The 21,075-nt window shown below is 40.8% G+C and overlaps 1 protein-coding gene across 1 annotated transcript in view; it reads left to right on the top strand.

The window, feature by feature from the left end:
- adgrg7.1 (adhesion G protein-coupled receptor G7, tandem duplicate 1) overlaps positions 1 to 21,075 on the top strand; it is a 32,623-nt gene that overhangs the window by 8,528 nt on the left and 3,020 nt on the right. The window lies entirely within an intron of this gene.

Raw genomic sequence — 21,075 nt, 5'->3', positions numbered from 1 at the left:
ATCACTTCTACTTTTGCTTTTTCCACCCTTGCATTTCCTAAACATTAGAAAAGCAGTGTTATCTACCTAAAATGTATCAGACTGTGTTTTCTTTCTTTCTTTCTGGAATCACTTGGGATGGCATTCTAAAACATTGTTACGTGAAAGGTGACTGTCAAGCTAAATTAAAGCTTAGAACCGGAGCCAGTCATGAGAGTGATATGAGTGATTATAGGTTTATGATGTTACAAATATGCTGGTTCTGGTTCTTCAGGGAAAAAGTCAGAGCTCTCTGGTCAGTTGCTCCTGCATAGTTGAGGTCTTTTGTTACTTCTTTTCATTGTCAAAAGCCCAGAGGGAAGGAAGGACACATCTTTGCAGGTTCATAAATCTATGAAGACGAACGCTTACCCATTTCAGTCAGTTAATGGTTTAAATGTCTTTCTATTCTTTTTTTGCACGTGGTAGTGACATTGTCACCATCTCTGATATCTTTTTCTGGCCTCTCAGCTTTGCATTGCATTCCAAAAAACGTATGGACGGTTCACAAAATCACACTATTGTGAGTGACATTGGACACCACTAGGGGGAGCCAACACATAATGGTAAATGCCACTTGGCACTCAGAAGTCTAACTTTGATTTCAGGTCTAAAACGTGGAACTGTCACATTAAAACAGCCATCTGAATAAAGCACTGTATTCTCCAGTCTCTTTGTTGTCACAGTTAGGGGATATGTGTGTGAGTTAGCACAAATATTTGAGAATATATTTTCCGCACTGAATATGCTGTTTACCCAGAGATATCATTTGTACAAATGGCATGCCATTAATTATAACTAACTACAACTATGTAACTAACTGTACCTAGGGGAAGAATTACTACACTTATATCTAAACCTTTTTTGTTTGCTAACTTGTGAACTGATTGTAACATAGCAGCACTATTTTGCTTGTGAGGTGTCCTTTTAACTTGTCCTTTTTTATTTGTATTTTTATCTTTTACAGATTAGCGTAAAAATACCTTAAGCACAGCGTCCAACACGGTGCTCATAATTTTATCTAGGTTGTGACGTGCTTTGACCGTAAATCACCGTCACAGCTGGTGAATGTGCGCAATCTGAGATGTCCTACTTGGCACAGACAGTACTCTTAAGATACACGCTAACACGCTGAGTTTTCCGAGAAGGGCTGAACTGACAATTTTACCCGTTTTAATGAACACATGTTCACTTTTATGATTGGGCCACTAGGTCTCCCCCCCCTCTTGTGCGCTCTTTTCTCTGTATATCACCTTTTCCCCTCCATCTCTCTCTTTTCCAGGCCTTTCCGTGCTCCAAAAAGGACCTGAGACCTTTTCTAGGACCGAGAGAGTTCTTTTATGTCACTCTGTGATCTGAATCTCTTGCCCCCCACCAAACACACACACCAAACACACACACACACACACACACACACACACACACACACACACACACACACACATTTCCTCCCTCGCTCTTTTCTAAGCCTCATCCAATGTGCCAAAAGAACCTCGGTCCTTTTCTTCAACTTCTAGAGTTCTTTCATGTCACTCTGTGATCCCTGTAATCTGGGGATCATTCCTTTCTTAATTGTGCCCACTCGGTGTTTGTTTCCCAGATGACGGGTGCTCAGGACTGGTGAAGGCCTGCCGATTTTAGATATCAGGTCTGAAATGGTGCAGTTCATTATCAACCACATGCAGTGCTTTCACCAGCTGTAACACTTAAACTAGATACTACTCTGTCCAACACCCCCTCTCCACGCCTTTTTTTTTCCTTCCCTCCCACTTACATTCTTCTTTTAAAAGCAAGACCAGTCTTTTTGATTGTTTACTGTTACTTTCATTAAATTTCCCCAATTGCAAGGAGGTGAACTCCTATGCACAGTCGCAGTGTGTTCACAAATTTGCTCATATGCCACGCAACCATACATGACGCACAACTTACCTGGTCTAGCTATTCCATTACCCAAAGACTGAATTCTCTGAGGCTTCGAATTAACAGAGTCATTAACCTTTGGCCTTTCGCGTAAAGCTATGGCTGAGGATTGAGAATCTTCGTTCTCATGGATGCTCTCTTGATCTTATGTAGTTGGCTGGACACAAAGTGTATGTACATAACTGAAAACAAACAAGAAATGTAGAGAGTAGAGATTTATTTATCAAGTCCTTTCAGACAGATTATGACAAATTATGACAGGGAGCTAGAAGATTACTCAGAGTACCATTTCCAAACTTTTCTCATTCTCAATACGCTTAGCAAAAATTGCGAAAGTCCCAACTGCAGATTCCAGTCACAATCAAAATCGCAGCCAGCGCACTGATTTTTATGTGGAGCTATCTAGAAAAGTAAACAATCCAAATATTGTTTCAGGGTTTTTATTAAGCAGTATAGTCTTCCACGAAAATATGTTTTTTCTTCATCTGCTAGGCTTATAGCCTATATCCATGATGACATTTTTGAAAGATGTTCTTTGTAGTATAGCTAACCTCTCCTGATGGCACATTATGTGTTACAGAACAGAGAGAGTGAAACTCTGCCAGAGAGAACATTATTTAGATGGAATACCTGTTTTCATTGTTATTCATATCGCTGTGTGACATTGTTCAGTACAGACGTGGTAGTTTGACTTCATAATCTCAAACAAAACAAAACATCCATGAAAGAGGCAGAAACCGTCAAAACACACTGGTCTTTCGCTATGGCAACCGTAACTTGGCTGTCCTCAGGGGAACAATGACTGATAGGTGCAAGAAAGAGGAGAGAAGCTTGTGGTGATTCCTGGGCCCAGGGGCCCATTCCAGGCTCTGAGTGAACCCCGATCCTGCTGATGGATCTTGAAGAGTGGAGGTAGGGATAAGGTGGGGAGGGGGTTGTTTACTGAGATTGGAGGGAGCCCAAACTCATGTATGACTTACCTATGAGAGCCTGACCTCACTGTAGAGCACAGAGTGTCTCTCTCTGAGCAAGAACAAACTTATTCTTTCTTGTTTTTTTTCCTATGTGATGATCTGTATTCCTGTTGAGTAATGTCAATGATGACCATTGCCCAACTCTCTCTCTCTCTCTCTCTCTCTCTCTCTCATTTCTCTCTCTCCCCTCTCCTAATGATTATTCCTGAGCTGTCCATTGCAAACAAACAGTAATCACCCCTTTCCCCCAGCATCGCTCTCCAACAGCACCAACTCCCTCTAGTCAAAGGGAGAGATTCAGATCTTGATGCTCTGGCTGATGCATTTGGGGTTCTGCCATGGGATCCAGAGAATGGGCCTAATTTGGACAGGCATGGTGTGTTTGCGCCCCTGACTGGATGCTCAGATGGATTTGTCCCAGGCCCTTTGCGCTGCTGCCTGCACTTGGCTGTTCTCAATTACTCTCCACAGCGTCCTTGCTAATATTAGAATAAGAGTGGTAAAATAAGAAAGGAAGGAAAGAAAAAAAAACGCCCCCTCATTTTTTTTTTTTTTTGGTGTTGTTGTTGGAGGGGTAGGATGTCTTCATGAGGCCAGTTTGACCCAACATTTAGCACAAAGAGTTTGTGGCAGCGAACGACGGCACGTGGAGGAGAGCTGATCTCACGTGGGCTTGTGGACAGCATGCATGTGTGTCCGACACACGACCACGCCTCACGCAGGATGTAACACAGCCCCGACAGCAGTGATGGAGAGAGAAAGAGAGGGAAAGAGAGAGAGGGAGATAGAGAGAGAGTGAGAGAGAAAGAAAGAGACGATAGCCAAGAGGGAATTAGTACAATACCACCATTCTGCTGTTTTGTATCTGTGTCTGAATCTGTGCAGCATTAAAGTTAAGGCTTGTATCCTGGCATCGATATTAAGACTTTTTGAGAAGAGCTGACACAAAAAGCATGTGCGTGTGTGCGTGTATGCGTGCGTGCGCGCATGCATGCGTGTGTGTGTGCGTGCATGCGTGTGTGCTCGCGTGCGTGTGTGTGCGCGCATGAGTGCGCGTTCACATGCTCATATGGTATCTTCTAATACGTCTGGAAACTATTCTTTTCACAGAACTAAAAATGTCACATTCACACTAACTTCGCATATGAATGGAAAACACTAACAGATAATAGTGATGATATACCTGTTATTATAAGGTCAGTAAAGAAAATGTTTCTCCACACTTCCCAATCATTAATTCATTAGCACATTAATTCTCTTAGTTCCTAGTTTTCATACCATTAACTTCTAAAGTGAGAAGAGAAGAGAAGAGAAGAGAAGAGAAGAGAAGAGAAGAGAAGAGAAGAGAAGAGAGGAGAAACCTAACGTTATTTCTCTACTTTTCACTTTTGGTCCATAGGTCCCTGAAGCTGGTCCTGTCCTGACAGTATTTTATACACCCCTGAGCTGCCCAGACAGTCTGCCATTTTGTATTTATTTCCCACTGCTGTGTGGCTCTTCAGTTTTTCATGAGGCAATTGTAGAAGATCAGTAGAAAACCTTTTTGTGTTAGAGGGAAGAACAACACAATGGCACAGAATCTATCAAAGGTAGAAAAATTTGTGAAACAAAGATACAACGAAAAAGAAACCCTTGTGACCGTTGATTTGCTGTTTTTTATGAAGCGTATGCTGATGTAGAATCTCTGGGCTGACTTTAGTCAGATTCTCACCCAAACACATTTATATTCCTTGAATCATTCACTGCATCTGTGAAAAGGCTACACAGGATCCGGTGACATCAGTTATCTTTCTCTGAACTCCAGTCCTTACTGACTGATAGGATAACATTCGGATGAACCTGGTGAAAGGCGATTCCCTCTCGAGACATGGCGAGTATGATCGTGGCCCATTTTTTAAACAGACAGAATGACCTCCTTCTCCCTACTATAAAACTTCATAGTCTTTGAGCCCTCATAAAGGGAGATGGTGGAAATATGGGAGAGTAACGTTTCTGATGATGATCTTAGCCTTTTTTTTTTTTCTTTTTTTTGGAGTGTGTTAACTGTAAAGTAATGATTGTTGTACAGTTTAATTATGAGGTCCTCAGGTGGTGAATGGTTTCTTCTTAGATCATCATTCCAGAACCTGTGGAACAATGCTGGAAACTTCTGCAATGTGAAACGCATCACTTACCATTTTGGTGTTAAAGAGAGTCACTGCCCTGCAATAAAAACGTTCATTTTTTTAAAAAATAGATCCCATTCGTCAGTGGGCCTTGTGTCATTCCAGAGTCTGGCTTGGTTCCTGAGATATATTGGAGGGCACAGAGATTCCATCCACCTGCAAGAGAAGCTCTTAAGCTGTGAGAGGCTGTAATTTTTGTTTCTTTATTTTCTTTTCTCTTTTTATTATTAGGTATGTGTGTTTTCTTTCTTCCTTTAAGGAGAGAAAAGGAGGTCATGGTTTTCAAAGGGGAGGAGGGTGAGAGTAGAGCACTGTGTCTGTGGCTTAGAGTTTAATCTCAGTTAAGTTAGAAAACTGTTGGAAGAAACTGTGAAGAGTGAGAAAGAAAAGTGAAGAAAGTGTGAAAAAGTTTCTGTGTGTGTCTGTGTGTGTGTGCGTGTCTGTGTGTGTGTGTGTGTGTGTGTGTATGCATGCATGCATGTGTGTGGGCATGTGCATGTGCATGTGTGTCTAATGTTGGCATGTGAATTTAACGTGAGCTAGTCATGCATCATAAAGGTCACATCTTTCCCATCAGGCCAGTCACAGTATTTATCCCCTAATCAATCAGTCCATACTGTGCTTTAAACACACACGCACACACACACACACACACACACACACACACACACACACACACTCACACACACACACACACACATACAGGCACAGCTATATAGTGTGCTTAACAGCTGATGCACTATTTAAGGGGTTTCCTGTTGCCTACCCACACTGGGCGCTGCCAAAAAAACAAAAAACAAAAAACAAAACAAAAAAAATACCAAAAAAACCCCAGACATCCTAATGAGCAGAAACAGCTGGCATTCCTGTGCGGTCTCACAGAGTCACAGAGTAACAATGCCACAAAAAAAATAAAAAAAAATCGAAGACCGTTCTGAATGGATATATTTCGGGATGCTTCTGCTTAGCATCACAGCTGCAGGTCTAACAATATGTCCTGGGATTGACACCTTTTCTCAGTGGGGCAGCATTCTTTGGTTAGGGAGTTTCAAGGGATTTAAGGCACTACTTTTTACTCAGAAGTCCTTGCCAGTGCACAGCTTACACATTGACTTAGTATTTCATCTTGTTTCCTAACAGTATTTTATTAGTCACAGTGGATACTGTGTCCACAAGGCACTAAAAAAACACATTTTCAAAGGTCATTTTGCACATCTGAGCTTGGATACCTTTTGGCAGCCCGTTGAACACACATTTCTGCCCTATCTGCATATTATTTGAGGAGAGATCCAGGTTTACAATACAGGAATATATCACATTGTTTTTGACCTGAGGTCATTTTCCTGAAACCATCACTGTCTCCAATCAGCAAACATTAATGAAAATGATTTACATCAGTCTCAGGGAGTAAATCACTCCCTTCATCTATTTTACATTCATTTATTTAGCTGACTCTGCTATTAAGCATGGCTCTAGCTTAATTTACAACCTAACACTAACACTCTCTGAACACATCTGAGCACATCTCTGAAGTGCCTTACTCAAAACACATTGGTAAACACTGCCCACTGTTTACTGTACCACTTACCTTAATGCCAGGCCGACTGGTTGAAAGGGCATTTTGGGTCAATTTATCCAGTTTCCCAGGTGAATCAATATCCTTGCCTATTGCAAAAGTAAATTTTCAAACCCACTGAGATTCTTACTGAGCAAGGCAAAAAAAAAAAAAAAAGACTGAGAGTGAGAGAAAAAATTACTGTCCTCCTTTGTTTTGGCACTGAGATGATCAGATGTAAATTTTATAATTTGGGATCATAAATTAGCTCCATGAATCTTATCTTCTCGTTTTATTCTGAGGTTAAAGGGAAAAAAGATTTCTGAGTGTTAAGGAGGTCTTGGCAGGTAGATCTCCCTCTCTTTTGCTCTGTCTCTCTCCCCCCTCTATCTATCTATCTATCTATCTACCTCTTTCTCCACACCCCACCTCTCTTTCTCTTACCCTCTCAGTAAAGCCGAACGTTTTGATAGTTTGGCAAACTCACCGGCTGCATTAAATCACTGAGATAGATGAAGGATCTGGCTGCCTTTCCTTTGGTTTTGTGTTCAGGCGTGTGTAAGGTAAAAGCGAATACTTTCCTTTTTATTTGTTGGGCTGGGGAGCAGAGCCTGTCATGGGTGTGATGGATGGCAAAGTGACTGAGAGTGGCCTCACAGGGCAAGTATATATCATACTCTCTCCATCATCACTATGGGAACTGGGTCAACCAGACACACGGATTATATAGAGCCTGTGCTACCTCAGCTCGGGGTCAGGACTACATCATAGCGCTGATGATACTACTGCAAAACATTAAGATGGTGTTAGAAACTGGCTGGGACAAATGATCAGAAATCTGGAACATGTTCTTTGTTTAGACAATTGACTAGAGATCGGTGCACTGGAACAAGTGATTTGTTGGGATCGGTGACAAGACTTTCTCAACAGTGGAACAGTTTTAGGGACAACATCCTCGTCATCAAAGTATGTTTGGGGTGCAAGTTCATGTCTCCTGGCCTGTGTATCCACAACCAGCTGTGTTTGAAGCAGGTGGAGATTCAGTTCATCCGTGAAGCAAACAAAGGTGTTTATCGCTTGGACATCCAGGAAAAAAAGGTTTTCTTAGGCCTCCACTGAGTTAAAGTAGGACTGCCAGGCCTTATTCCTGTTCAATAACGAATCAATGAGGAAAAGTTTGAAATACTAACCTTGATATGTCACAGATGTTTTTCCCAGTCACAGAGCCCAAAGACACATGCTTGATTTGTACTCTCTTGTGCCTCTCGCTGTTTGCACATGTCTGTTAGTGCATAAAAAGCAACCCCCCCCCCCTCATAAAAACAGATGTTTATGTGATATTTGTCTGTATGGCTTTTTTGACATGGTGGATTTTCAAAAGGAACATGGAGACCTCAAGAGTCTTCAGGGGTTGGTTTAGGGATGGTTCGATCCATCTGGTGTATCTCCTCCTTGAGCATTTAAGGCAGCACTGAATGCATAGAGTATATATCATAACCATATGATGAATGTTAGGGTCTTGACTGAGTACATTGAAATGGCATCTCTTTCCTCTTCCTGTACTGCTGTTCACACAAATCTGTTCATACTTTTTGAAGATCCTTTCCACAGAGCAACTCTCCTTCCCAAGACTACTAAGCAAAATGTGCATAAAACAAACAAAGTTTTATTTAATTACATCCCAGTTAAATATCCCTAAATGACCTGGTTTGCTATGTTGCAAGAATATCATTGACCTCCTCGTGTTCTTTGTAATATCATAAGATTAAAGTCAATTGTGGTTTGTTCACTGTGATTCTTCCGACTGCTTTTAGTTTGGGAAAAGTTGATTAAAAAGGCTGTGTCTTCATCATGGCCCTGGTGAACATAAAGTTGAAGTGTAGGCTGGTGTCATTTGTGTAATTCATGTGGTGGTTCTGGGTGATTTTGGCTCTCTTTACAACCACATCATGCACAGATGTTGTTTTCTCTTTGAAAAATGCACAGGTGGACCTTGTATATCCTCAGCGTTGGACCTCCTGAATACAGATGTATGTCATGTGGATTCAGGAATGATTAGCTGATGGGAAGAGCTTTGAAAGAGTAGCAATCAGTTTTGATTAGGAAGGCAAAGCTTGACTTTGCCCATGTTACTTAGAATACTTCCTCATGATTTTACAACTGTACCTCACAGGTTACTCAGTCTCAGTCAACAAGGTTTCAGAGAGAATTTTCATTTGTTTTGCTGTAGAAAAAGGTGTCAGGTGCGCTTTTGTATTATGAGAGTGATATGTGACTGATTATGATTTGGATTGCATGACTGTGTCTGTCACGTGCCATCCTCTGATTTAATTGAGCCTTTTATACTTGCGTACTGAAGTCAATGATCTGGTACATTAAAGCAAAAAAACAGGCGTGATAGTTGCCTATGCTTCATCGTAATTATTTTTACAAGGGGCCTGTTTTCAAGTGTTTCTATATGCCCCCAAACGCAAAGCCCTAAAATTATATTTAATGAGGCACATGAAGCATGTCTGTGGGTTTGCTCATCTAAAAACAGTGTTTCCAATGTTTACCTTTTTTTTTCTTTTTTTTTTACAGTGCTTATCTAGTTGCCATGGTTTGTAACCTGTTCCCACCCTTGTCACAGTGCCTTAAGCTAGACAAAGAGGCAAGGATGTATATTTAATAGGTAAACAAAGTAAAGAATGAACATCAAGAAGTTCAGAGCATCTTGGTTCATTTATCTTGAAATTCTCATCCCTGATTGCTGGATTTACTCAACACGCTCGACATCAACTTTCTTTAATGAAGAGTCAGACTCAGAATAAGGTAATGAACTATCTTTTGATTCTGTGAAACTGATTTTCTAGACCTGTGTGATATGCGGAATGTTAAGGTGGTCTGAGGACAAGGGCGAGAACTACCGCCTCAGTAGGCCAACACATTTCTATTAGTGTCACTATTACTACAATGTCTAAACACAGTAGTGACCACATGGGAAAAGCAAGGCTTATAAAGACACTTAATCCATCCACTAGCCATGGATATTATTGGACACTTCACCTCAACAACATGTTTACATCACTAAGATGGAAAATGGCAGCAGAATGTGATATTACCATACAGTATATTTAGCACAGGCCTATCTGTTGTTAGCATTATGGTCATGGTCATGGGCATTACACTGGTCTTGGTATGAATTACAGCCAAACCCTGTCCTTACCTTAAATAAGAATTTGTTCAAGAAACTCCCAAGAATGACAAATTTGACTCTTTGGAACACTGTGGGGAAGCCTCAAAAAGACAAATCTTTGCCAGCTGCATCTATTCTGTCATGGTCTCACGTCTGTTCTGCTGCAAATGGCTAATTTCTCCTTCTTCTTGCATTCAGCATTTTTTTCGGTGATGTAATCAAAATAAAGTCTGAAGGGTCTGAGTGGATGTAGTGCCACCCTTGTTTTGTTTATCCTCTCTGCTGGTTGAACCACAAAAGCCTACAACTCTCATTTTGCTCTACATTAGTCCAGCTTCTCGGTGGATTTCCCAAGTTCCTCTGCCATTGCACCATGCCTTCCTGTCAGTGTTTCCTTACAGAAACCACCAGAGCCTTGCTCTGGTTTCTTCTAACTTGATGAGATATGAGGGTATACTGGGGTTGGTTTACTAACCAGCACGGTATGTTTCTGAGAAGACTTTCTAAGAAAGAATGTGCTTCTTTTTTTGTTTTCATTATTTATTTTTTTTTAACTATCTATAATACCAGACACTTTGGAGGGGGTCTGGAGGACATTAGAGGTGATTCTCAGAATTCATCTGTATCTCAGATACAATATATTTTTTTTTGTGGTAATTGCATGCAGATGGTTTGGCTGAAGTTTTTGGTGCATTAGAACATGTCATCAGATGATGGTAAAGCCAGGGCTCCATTTATATAGCACATGAGTACAGGTTGGATCTGAGCAAAGGCCCACAGTCTCACCTCTGAGTCCTCTCTGCACAATGCACTTTAATGTTGAATATTATGTATCAACAAACTGAATGAGTCAGTCAGGAGAAAATCATAATTGTTTATAACAGGGAGATATTTGTGTCAGGATCCTAAACACCCTGAGGATGCTTAGTCTTTAAGAAGTGATTTGTTTTCTGTACATTATCCCACTTACTCCGAGGCTTCTTACCAAATAATTATACATTACAAATGGTTCCAATTATGTTATTAAGTGTTTTTTGTTGTTGTTGTTGTTGTGTAATTTCTCACATTTGCCACAGTTTACAGTTCTACTCCAAATCTCCGGCTGTTAGCGCTCCAGTAGACTAGCATTGCTAATCCAGGCACCAGATTACTTGTCCGATTGTGTATTGTTTTTGTGGGTTTCAGTGTGCTCAGATTTGGTCTGCCCCAAAACCGGTTCCTCGCTCTGAGACTTGGAAGGATCCATTAGCCCTGCACTTGAAATTCCAACCTTTTAAAAATGTTAAACGACCTTGAATATACCAGCAACTATGGTAGGAAATGGCTTTTTTCCACCATAAACTTCAAAATCATCAAAAACATGTATTATGTAATAGTCATATAATATTACTAAGCATAAGTCACTGTAAAACAGCTGGGGGAAAGGTTTAGCAAGGTTTAGAAGTTCATCTCATTTCCTGTGCTGGTGAATTAATTAAGAGAAGTGATTTTACCTCTGCTCACAGTGGTTTCCACTTCATATTTTCTGATACTTACAGGTGGAGTCACTGAATTGGGCCTTTGTTTGCGGCCTGTTTTGAAGTGTGGAGCCTGTCAACCAGTGTTGAAATGACTGTTCATCGTCACCCAGAGTTCTCCAGTGCACATGACTTGAAGATGATATTCCCTCTCCTAAAACACTCTGACAGATGATGGTGTTTAATTTCCTGGCCCCCATCTATGTTTCACCCCAGCTATGGTGTAAACCAAAATGAAAATTGCTTCAACACACAATATTGGATTCTTTTTGCAATTGGAAATCATCTTGTTTAATGAGATGCATGTCCCAAAGACAGATATCTTCAGGGTCGTGAGTGAAGGTGGTACTGACATGATAAGAAGTTATAGCTGTTGTTCGTTTATAGGAGTTGTGAATGGAGACTGAGGCCAGGGTATTAACTTGGTTGTAAAACTGTGAGAGCTGCAAGTGCCTTGGGCGTATGTTCCTCTCCAGTTTTCTTGGCCTTCACGTGTCTCTGAGGCCCTCTCGTATGGTAAAATAGACATGATATTTCACGATCAAGCACAGCTGCCATTTCCAGTTTCCAAACCTCCCAATAATAAAAGAATGATTCAGCATGGCTCATTAGGACGTACTTTGGCACTGGCTGCCAGCATTGAGACAACTGAAAAAAACAAGAATGGGGGAGAGCGTTCAGCTTTGTTTATGGACACTGACATGGTGGTTTTTGGATTGAATCGGTAGAGTTCAGAATGATGGGACTTGGTAGATCAGCTCAGATGAATTATAGGCTGTGAGAAAAGGCCATGACCATTCTGTTCTTCAGTGTCCTCTAGAACGCCACTTTATTTGTCACCAGGGCCAAAAAGCTTTTGGATAATCCTGCACCTGTTACCTGGCAACGGGCTTTGCCACAAATACCTCAGGGAAAGGACCTTTTATGAGGGCAGGGCAGGGGATCTGGAGGGATATGTTGTTTTTATGAATGTCTTGGGCAAACAACATACAGCACGGTTCCCAGATTGCTTTGTGTCGACAGGCAGTTTATCTGAGCAGGGAGAAAGGGTAGTATTTCATTCCTCTATTGCTCAAAGATGTATGCCTCTTCTCTCTCCCTTTCTTCGACCCTGGTAGCGTATTTGTCATCTTTTAGTAAACCAGATGTCCCACTGGGGTCATCTTATACATATAATGATTGTCTGAGGTAAACCATGTATTCATTACGTCACCACATGTCCAAAAGACAGAATGAAAGACGGGAAAGAACTTATTGGGTTTTTTTCGTTCCTGAAATCCCCCCTTTTTAGGATGTTCCTGTGGTTACCTTGTGGTTCAGCTCTGTTTTTCCAGTGTGATCCACTCAAGAGCTAGTTGATGTGGTTGAGATGAGTCAGGGTTTAGCCCAGGGAAACCAATGCGGTGATGCAAAACCTAGTGTGGTTGGAGTGGCTGGCCAACTTTGACAGGTGAGAGGATCAACCTAAGTGCATAGGCCTTATGAAAACCAAAGAAAAGATTTGAATCCCCAGTGCCAAAAGATCTAAACAATAGCAAAAAAAACCCCAAACTTCCAGATCTGTTTGCTAAGTTTGTGTCTCATGAATATTGTCAAATCCCTATGTGCCATACCAATCAAATCTTGTTCTCTTTGATCATGGATGACTAAGCTAAATGTAATCTGGTGAGGCCTTAGACCCTGCCCCCCAAAAAATACAGGTCCCTCTATAAGATTCACTATCTCCTTATTATTCCTTTCAGTCTTTGGAACTTTCAGCTGTTCTGAAAATTGAAACTCTAGACAGGCGAGAATTCTGTTGTCACTGAATTTCATTAAAGGTCATTTCCTTGTGGAAGCATTGTGACATATTTAGAAGCTCAGCTGAACTTCCTCTTTGGTTTGACCATTGGTCAGTCATCTACAGATATCTTTCCATGGACCAGTGTTCTCTCTCTCTCTCTCTCGCTCTCTCTCTCTCACACACACACACACACACACACACACACACACACACACACACACACACACACATTTCTTGTGCATTCTTTTCCATCAGCACCAATTAACAGGCATGCTGCTCTGCTCCAGGACCAATCTTTAGCATTCACTGACGTGACCTAGGGTTTTGAGGTTTGGATTCATGTGTAGACATTACAGTCTAGGCTTTAAAAGCTCTGTATAAAGTGGGTGTGTCCTCCACAATTTGTCCAAGTATTCCAACACTGTTAGTACCATTAATCTTGATTGTTTTCTCAGTCTCTGACATGGGTAACCTCATTTCGTTGTCCTAAACCAAATGGCATGGAAACATGGGTAAGGTAATGGAAAATAACTACACGCATTTGGGGATCATGTACAATAATAAGATTTTCTGTCACTCAAGGATTTTTCATGAGAAAAAAATTGGGATAAATAAAGGATTTATTTAAATATCTGCTAGGTCTATTTTTGTGAATTCGTTTTTTTTTCTCATGTTTTTTTTTTTTTTTTCTTTCTTGAGGTGTTTTTAATGGGTAACAGGACTCTGTACTCTTCTGCTAGCATGTCAAAATGATGGAGTGTTTTTGTCATTGTTTTGTGACCTTTTTAGAACTTAAAGCTGTGCAGATATTTTAAGGTGACAAGTGAAGAACAGGCCGAGAACTGGAGGTCAGAATGAAGTCTACAGGTGTTGGAGAACAAAAAGCATTTCACTCTTGCAGAAACTGAGACGACCATCCATCGGTCAGTATTTCGTTCAAAGAGAATAAGTCAGTAATGCAATTTAGCTCTAAATGTAACTGCAAGAGCATTGTTTGCTCTTTTTAAATAAAAACACACATATAAATAGGTCTTTCCATTCTACCCCCCTACTTCCTCTCTGGGGTTGGTTCCCATGTGATTGCTTGCAAACAGTAATGATACTAAACTGTGACCAAAGACATTATGGCAGCATGCCTTCGATTGTGATCGGAGCCTAGTCTTTTATAAGATCATGTTTCATCTGCATAACCAGTGAAAATTGGTTTGGAGAGATGGCCTCCTTTTCTGTCTAAATGAACAACAGCTGCCCTGTCGCCACATAGTTGGGCGAGACACATTTTTGCCAATACACTTGCAGGGGCTGTTCCATTTTGTCGCCTTTAGATGTTCTTAAACTTTAACGAATCCATCAGTAACAGGGAAAAGGAATTCTGCCTGCTCTAATGTATTTGATGTTTACTAAGCCTAGCTGCACTCTTTTAAATGTATGTTTTGATATTTGTTTCCCAGTGGACTATTGGATGCGGTTACCATTTGAACTGTTATAATACCATGAACAATAAATGGCAGCAACAGTGGTGTTGAGATCACTGAATACAGGGGATTACATATAACGCTTATCACCACAATGGTCGTCTGTCAACCTGACATCCATCATTTAATGAGAAGCTGTAATATGTTGGCTTATTTCAGAATCTATCCAATTGCCGCAAGACACTCCATGGTCAGTTGAGGTTACAGCTGCTATCTCTTCTTCTCTAGAAGAGCAGAGGCAGGTTGGCAAACAGAGCTTTGTGGGAAAGAGGAAAGGAAATTTTTGTAAGGACAGTGTCTGGCTTTGCATTACACTACTTCGGTGAGAGTGTTTTAGATTTGTAGAGGTACACTCTGGTGCCTTTAAGTTTGTGATAGGAACAGAGTATATCCAATCATAACAAATGATTCGTCTCAGACAGCCAACAAGTCATCTGATCAGCTGTTCAAAAGAATCAATTTTAACATAACTAGTTCCCACAAACAGTGGGAATTTAAAATCTTGCTTGTCATCGTACTCATTTTGCCCCCCCCCCCCAACCTGACACCTAAACCACATGGCCACCTGGTCCTGGATCTGGATGACTTTTTTTTTTTCTTTTTTGGGAAAAAGGCAATGGTTTATACATTAAGCCCTCTCTATGGATGGATTCTGCAGTTCTTGCCTATCAACTGGAGGATATTAATTTATGAAGCCTTCGGGGAAATCAGCGTGCTATAAAAGTGTTTGCAGTGTGGACCAAACTGCTGTCAGGTGAAAAAACAACCTCCCTCTTGCCTCCCACATGTCCCAGAGCTTCCAGTGAAATACACTAATGGGTCTATAAACTTGGGAAAAGCAGGGTCATTACACGTTGCTTGTATGTTTCCTTAACCTTTTATAAAGTTACGTAACATATGCCAGATAAGGACAAAATAGCAAAGTACAGGAGCAGCATAGAATAGCAAAGCAATGCCTATGTCCACTCAGTGTACCCCAAACATGACTGTTTTTTAGGTGAAAGATCCAAGAATTCCCTCTTTTGGAGAAACAAAAGCACTCCTGCAGTTTGACCCTGTTGCGGTGGGATTTATTTATGCACTGGGAGATTAAGCGGAGCCTTTGGCTTGCTTGGCCCACCACTTTGGCGTACAGAACAGGTCATGCTGATCTCAAATCATGTAAATCCTGCTCATTTATTCATCTTTTAGAAGAGAAATATCCAGAGAATTAGTGGTGAACCCAACAATACAATTTATTCCAGTGCTCTCCATTTGTCATAAAACTCCTTCCACACATCAGCAACACATCCTTACCCAGTTAGTGTCCCTGACCATCCTGAATCACGATTAGAAAACTATCCCTTGGTTCACTCACTGTGTGGGGGGAAAGTCCACGTGCTTACAATCCACAAATGACGTTAGCTCTTTGTGAAGCAGGGATCTGTCCATTTATAACACACTGATGAGTGGTTTTCTATTCTGTTTCCCAGATTGACAGTGACATAATGGCATCCATGCAAGCCAAATTCGTAGTGTTAACTTACGCACTGAAACGTGCCTGTTAGACTAAACCAAGAGCGCTTTGAGACCTGGGACCACGACATCACTGGAATTCCAGAATCTGCAAGGAGCCGCCGCCAATAAGGGGACCAAACGCAACATAGCCTTATATGACTCTGTGGAATTTCAAATAGACAGCGCTGGTCAGCGGATGAAAAAGCAAAGCAGTTGTATAATGGAAGCAGAGAACCCTTTGGAGCTTTTTCTCCTTTTATCAGCTCAGAAAAGAAAGAAGGAGATTTCTTTTCTCACTGTTTCCATGCAGTGATTCCAGCTGAACATTCAGAATGATGTAGGGTTGTTGTGCTTTTGATTCACGTCTTGCTTGAAAATAATTTGCATTGAATCAGCCAACAGTTTAATGTAATTTTCTATCCCCCACACATCTCTGCTGCTGGCCTCGTAAACTTAAGCTTTGGGTCTGTTTGCTATGTTTTCTGCATGCCAGTTACTGATATGCTTATGAATTTCATGACACAAGACACTACACTTTACAGTCCTAGTTTGTACAAATATTCTGCCAGAATTTTTACATTGAAGTGGTCTTATGCAAACATTGTCTCTCTGTTGCCGACTTCAAAGTATGGTGTTTTATTTTAAACCTCGAACAGTTAGGATTCCTTGCATTGAATCATTCTTTCCTTTCAGTGATGCAGAACGCTATCTTATAATTTGTGTCTTGTGTCTGAATTTGACTCAGTTTTTGAAAAGTCAAAAGACTGTCCAATAATAACATTTTTCAGTGCCAAAAATCATCTGGCTCATTGAAAAATCCTTATTCACAGAATTCAGAATTCCACTCCTACACACACACACACACACACACACACACACACACTTTCCCCACTTATGCCCCCCTATCAAGACCTGGAGGAATCAAACTATTTAAAAAATTAGGTTTTGTTTTTGCTGCATAACTCAGTCATGGTGTTTCAGAAAAACAGAAAAAACAATCACAGTCCACCTTCTTCAAACAAAAGTAGCTCCCTCTAGTTAAATATGGCACACTACTTACTCCAGTGAGGAGAAGTGGTCCAGACAGTCCCTTCATCAGTAGTAATCATTACAAGGCCACATGCCGCGAGGCCCCTCTCAGTTATGTAACCTTTCATGCTCTTTTTTTTTTCCCTCTTCCCGCGTCCACAAATGAGAACCATATATGCCACATGGTGTGTCATGCAGCCATAAACATTGTTGTTCACCATGAGCAGTTGGCCTGTAAATACAGTCAGCGCAGATAGGCTTAGGGCAAGGCCATGGCTCCTCCAGTTCCTCCTAATTCAGACCATGTCTTCAATGACAAACACGCATTTTTCAAATATATGTGTTTTCCCATCATATGTTTTTTATTTTTGTTTTTTTTATCTGTCACCCCCTCTTCGTCATCTAGAGTTGCCTTAGATGACATATGAGTATGTTGAAGAATTTATGGTTTCGAAGGACTTTTTCCATTTGCAGTGCTATATAACAATGTTGATAGTGCTTTATGTGGCAATTATAATGCAAGTCTTAGATGTTAATAACCTTAACTTTCACTCCAAAAGGCGTCTTGCTCCTTATTACTTTGATCTTGTTCCTGATTATTAAAGTATAGGAGCAAAGTATTCCATGGTAGTGTAATGCACCTATAAAAATAACATACAGGACACCAAGCACAATCTACAGTGCTTTTATGAAACTGCCCAAGTCACAGAAACACTACGTTGGCCTTGCTCTCTCTCCTCTCCCTCTCTCTCTTCTCTTTCTCTCTCTCCCTCTCTCTCTCGCTCCCTCTTTCTGTGGAGGCTGAACTGTAATTTTGCGCATAAATCACTGGCCTTCACATAACACTCAGATTAAAATCATTCTCCTGGGAATTCATCCTCCAAAATCAGTGACAGCCAGACTCCGCTGGCATCGAACTAGGTTGGAGCCGCTGAAATCATCAGGTGGGAGATATTTGGAGGATCCGCGCACTTCGTATTTCGTCTGTTTCAACAATCAAGCTCTGGACATGACAGCGAGCTGGCCGCTGCGTTCAGAGAGTCCCCTGTGTAAGATCTTGCTCCAGCCTTGATTAAGCGATGCCTTTTGGAAGCTCTGTTCGTTTTCATTATTTCTTTTGTTTGAAACTCCAAGGAAAATCTCTATGTGAACAGATGGTGAGCAGGCCAGGGCGAGAGGAGCAGTGACACGTTTTTCCAGGGAAATCACTGATGGCGTGCGGTTTTTGCTGCTGGTCAGTCGTATGCTTACAAATATTCCACACAGGCCTTCCCTTCCCTCTTGCTCCCTAGAAGGAAACAAATAAACACAGAAACTCTTAAAAAAAGAAGAACCAGGTGTTCACCCTCCCATCCAAGTCAAGTTTTATTTCCTATCAAATAATCTTGGAAAATCCTTCTCAAGAGCTCCATGAACCTCATACTCAAGCACAGTATTAATAGAACCCTCCATAAAACAGTCTCTTTACCACCCATCTCTTCTGAGGGATTCCTTACAGAATATAAATGCATTTACAATATGAAGTACATGAAGAGGAAAGTGAATGTTTAGTTTATCTATTCATCTGTTTTTTTTTTTTTCCATTGTAGTCCATTTCAATAGGCTCATGAAGCACCACATTACCAATGCTTTGGCTTTGCCTTTTCCTCCACAGGTCAGTCAGTACATGATTTTGGCTTTTGAAGAAGAATGGTGGACAGGTGGGAAAATCATCTAGTCACTTTTTTTTTTTTTTTTTTTTTTGCCTTTGGGTCTCTGTGCATATGAAATCCAGTATGGCTTGATGAAGCCTCTGAAAATCAAAGGTGAAAAGAGGTACAGGTCAATGTGGTCAAAGGGATGCGTATACTCAGTCGTAAAGTGCCTCCGTAGAAAAAAAAACCCAATGACACAACGCCTGGTTCTCAAAAATTATTGTGACTATTTTTCTCTTTTTCTTTCACCTCATTTTTTACATCCTTTTTTCTGCCACATATTTATATTTCATTTTCATCAGCACAAGTAGAAATAAAGAAATAGATGGGTTTTTTCCCCCTGAAATGAATAGTTCTCTCAAACACAGGAATCTGATTGAGTTGCCAGTACTTGATGCTCTTATTTAAGCATTTGAAACAAGAGTGGCATGCCAGAAACTAATTTGATGAAGTCAAGAATATGTGTGCTCAAATAGGTTATGGTGGCCATCCCATCTTTGACATGAAATTTCTCTTGACAGATGTATACAATATATGTCAATTCCACTAATTTTATAGGTCAGGTCAATGGATTACGACATAATTAGATATGCAACTCTGTTGGAATTACTCCTCAAAGACATATTCACTTGTCAATCTCTCTCTCTCTCTCTCTCTCTCTCTTTCTCTCTTTCTCTCTCTCTCTCTCTCTCTCTCCCCCCTGAAAAAGTTGGACCTAAAACTCAACAAAAGTCCACGAAAATTATGAGGGTGTAACAAACCTTTTCTTGGGATTAACATACAAGGCCCCACACTTTATGGTCAGACACAGTTTACAGTAAAGAAATGAAAGTTTTAGCCAACTGAACCTGCACAGTTCTGTATGGTCATAAGCACTCTACCCCATCACTACTTATGCAATAGCTAGATGGATAATAGTTTGCGGTCGCAAAGGAGAAGCCAAATAGATTTGCACGCTATAGTTCTCCAGAAGGTATATGCAGCTCAGCTCATCTGGACCTTTTCAAATGAGTCTCACAGATAACCCATCCTTCATCAAGTTTAACTCACCCATTTCATGCTCCCAAATCCCTGTCATCCAATACTCAGCTTTAAAGTTGAATTGTTTTTTTTGTTTTTTTTTTTCTTTCCTTTTGATGAGCGACAAGACAGGCTATTACTGAGATTTGAGGATTATTCAGAAACGTTATATGTACAGCAAACTTGAAAATCAGAAGGGACACCACATGTGGCACCTTGAGGGGCAATTTGAAAAATGATAGGAAAAAAAAATATGACATAATTGACATCTCAAATTACATGAAGCTCTTTACAGAACTGCAGATGAGTCCTTTAGATAATACACATGGTGGTGAGACATGATCCTTCTTTCCTGTGGTAATATCCTGCAGACTGAAGATCAGCTAGATGAGTATGTGAGCAGTTATGTAACTCTCATGGGTGGACTGGGTTGACACCGTGCAGGGTCTTTGAGGTAAATCGCAACACATACATGAGACGTGAATCGGCCGTTTGTTTCACATTTGTTTCACAGCTGCTTATTATGCTGTCATCATTTAGGTATCAGTGTGCGTGTGCATTTGTGTACATGTGTATGCGTGTTTGTGTGTGTGTGTGTGTGTGTGGATGTGGATGTGTGGATGTGCATGCATGTGCGTGTGCCTCCATACGAACTTTTGCAGTTATGATCTAGATTAACCTCTTGAGCCTTCTAACCAAATCAATAACTGACTGATGATAGGTGTCAATTCTCATACAGGTCTGCTTTGACACTAAAAGAAGGCCATGTCAGGTGATCCTCAAAAGCAAAGACAACTAAATATTCTCCCATGGAAAACTATCGCATGCATCAAGTACCATTCTCAGCATGGAAAGTAGTTTATTTTTAATGGTAGATGAAAAATTAGTGAACCGTTTCTACAGCCTGTATTTCATGCTTTTATTGTGTCTTTGCTTTCACATTAATGCAAATACCTTGGGTGCCAGGGGTTTGAAGAGCGATATTGGCACATGAAAGATAAAACTCTGCCAAATCTTTGTGTTACGAGTGCCCAACAGTTTCCATGTTGTCAGTAATTTGCTCACACGCTGTTGTGTGTTAGCGATCTGGCCACCCCTGCAGCGTGAGTTTCAGTCTACAGCTCTTTGTAACCACAGTCTGTCTGTCTCCTTTGTCTCTATTACTTCCACCAGATCTCTCCTTCTGTCGCAAAACTTGGCAAATGTCTCCAAATATTTATATCTGTCGATGGGGTCTATTCAGCTCATATCAG

The sequence above is a fragment of the Chanos chanos genome, chromosome 8 (assembly GCF_902362185.1).
Source record: "Chanos chanos chromosome 8, fChaCha1.1, whole genome shotgun sequence".
Taxonomy (NCBI): domain Eukaryota; kingdom Metazoa; phylum Chordata; class Actinopteri; order Gonorynchiformes; family Chanidae; genus Chanos; species Chanos chanos.
This window is presented reverse-complemented; position numbering and strand designations above follow the sequence as displayed.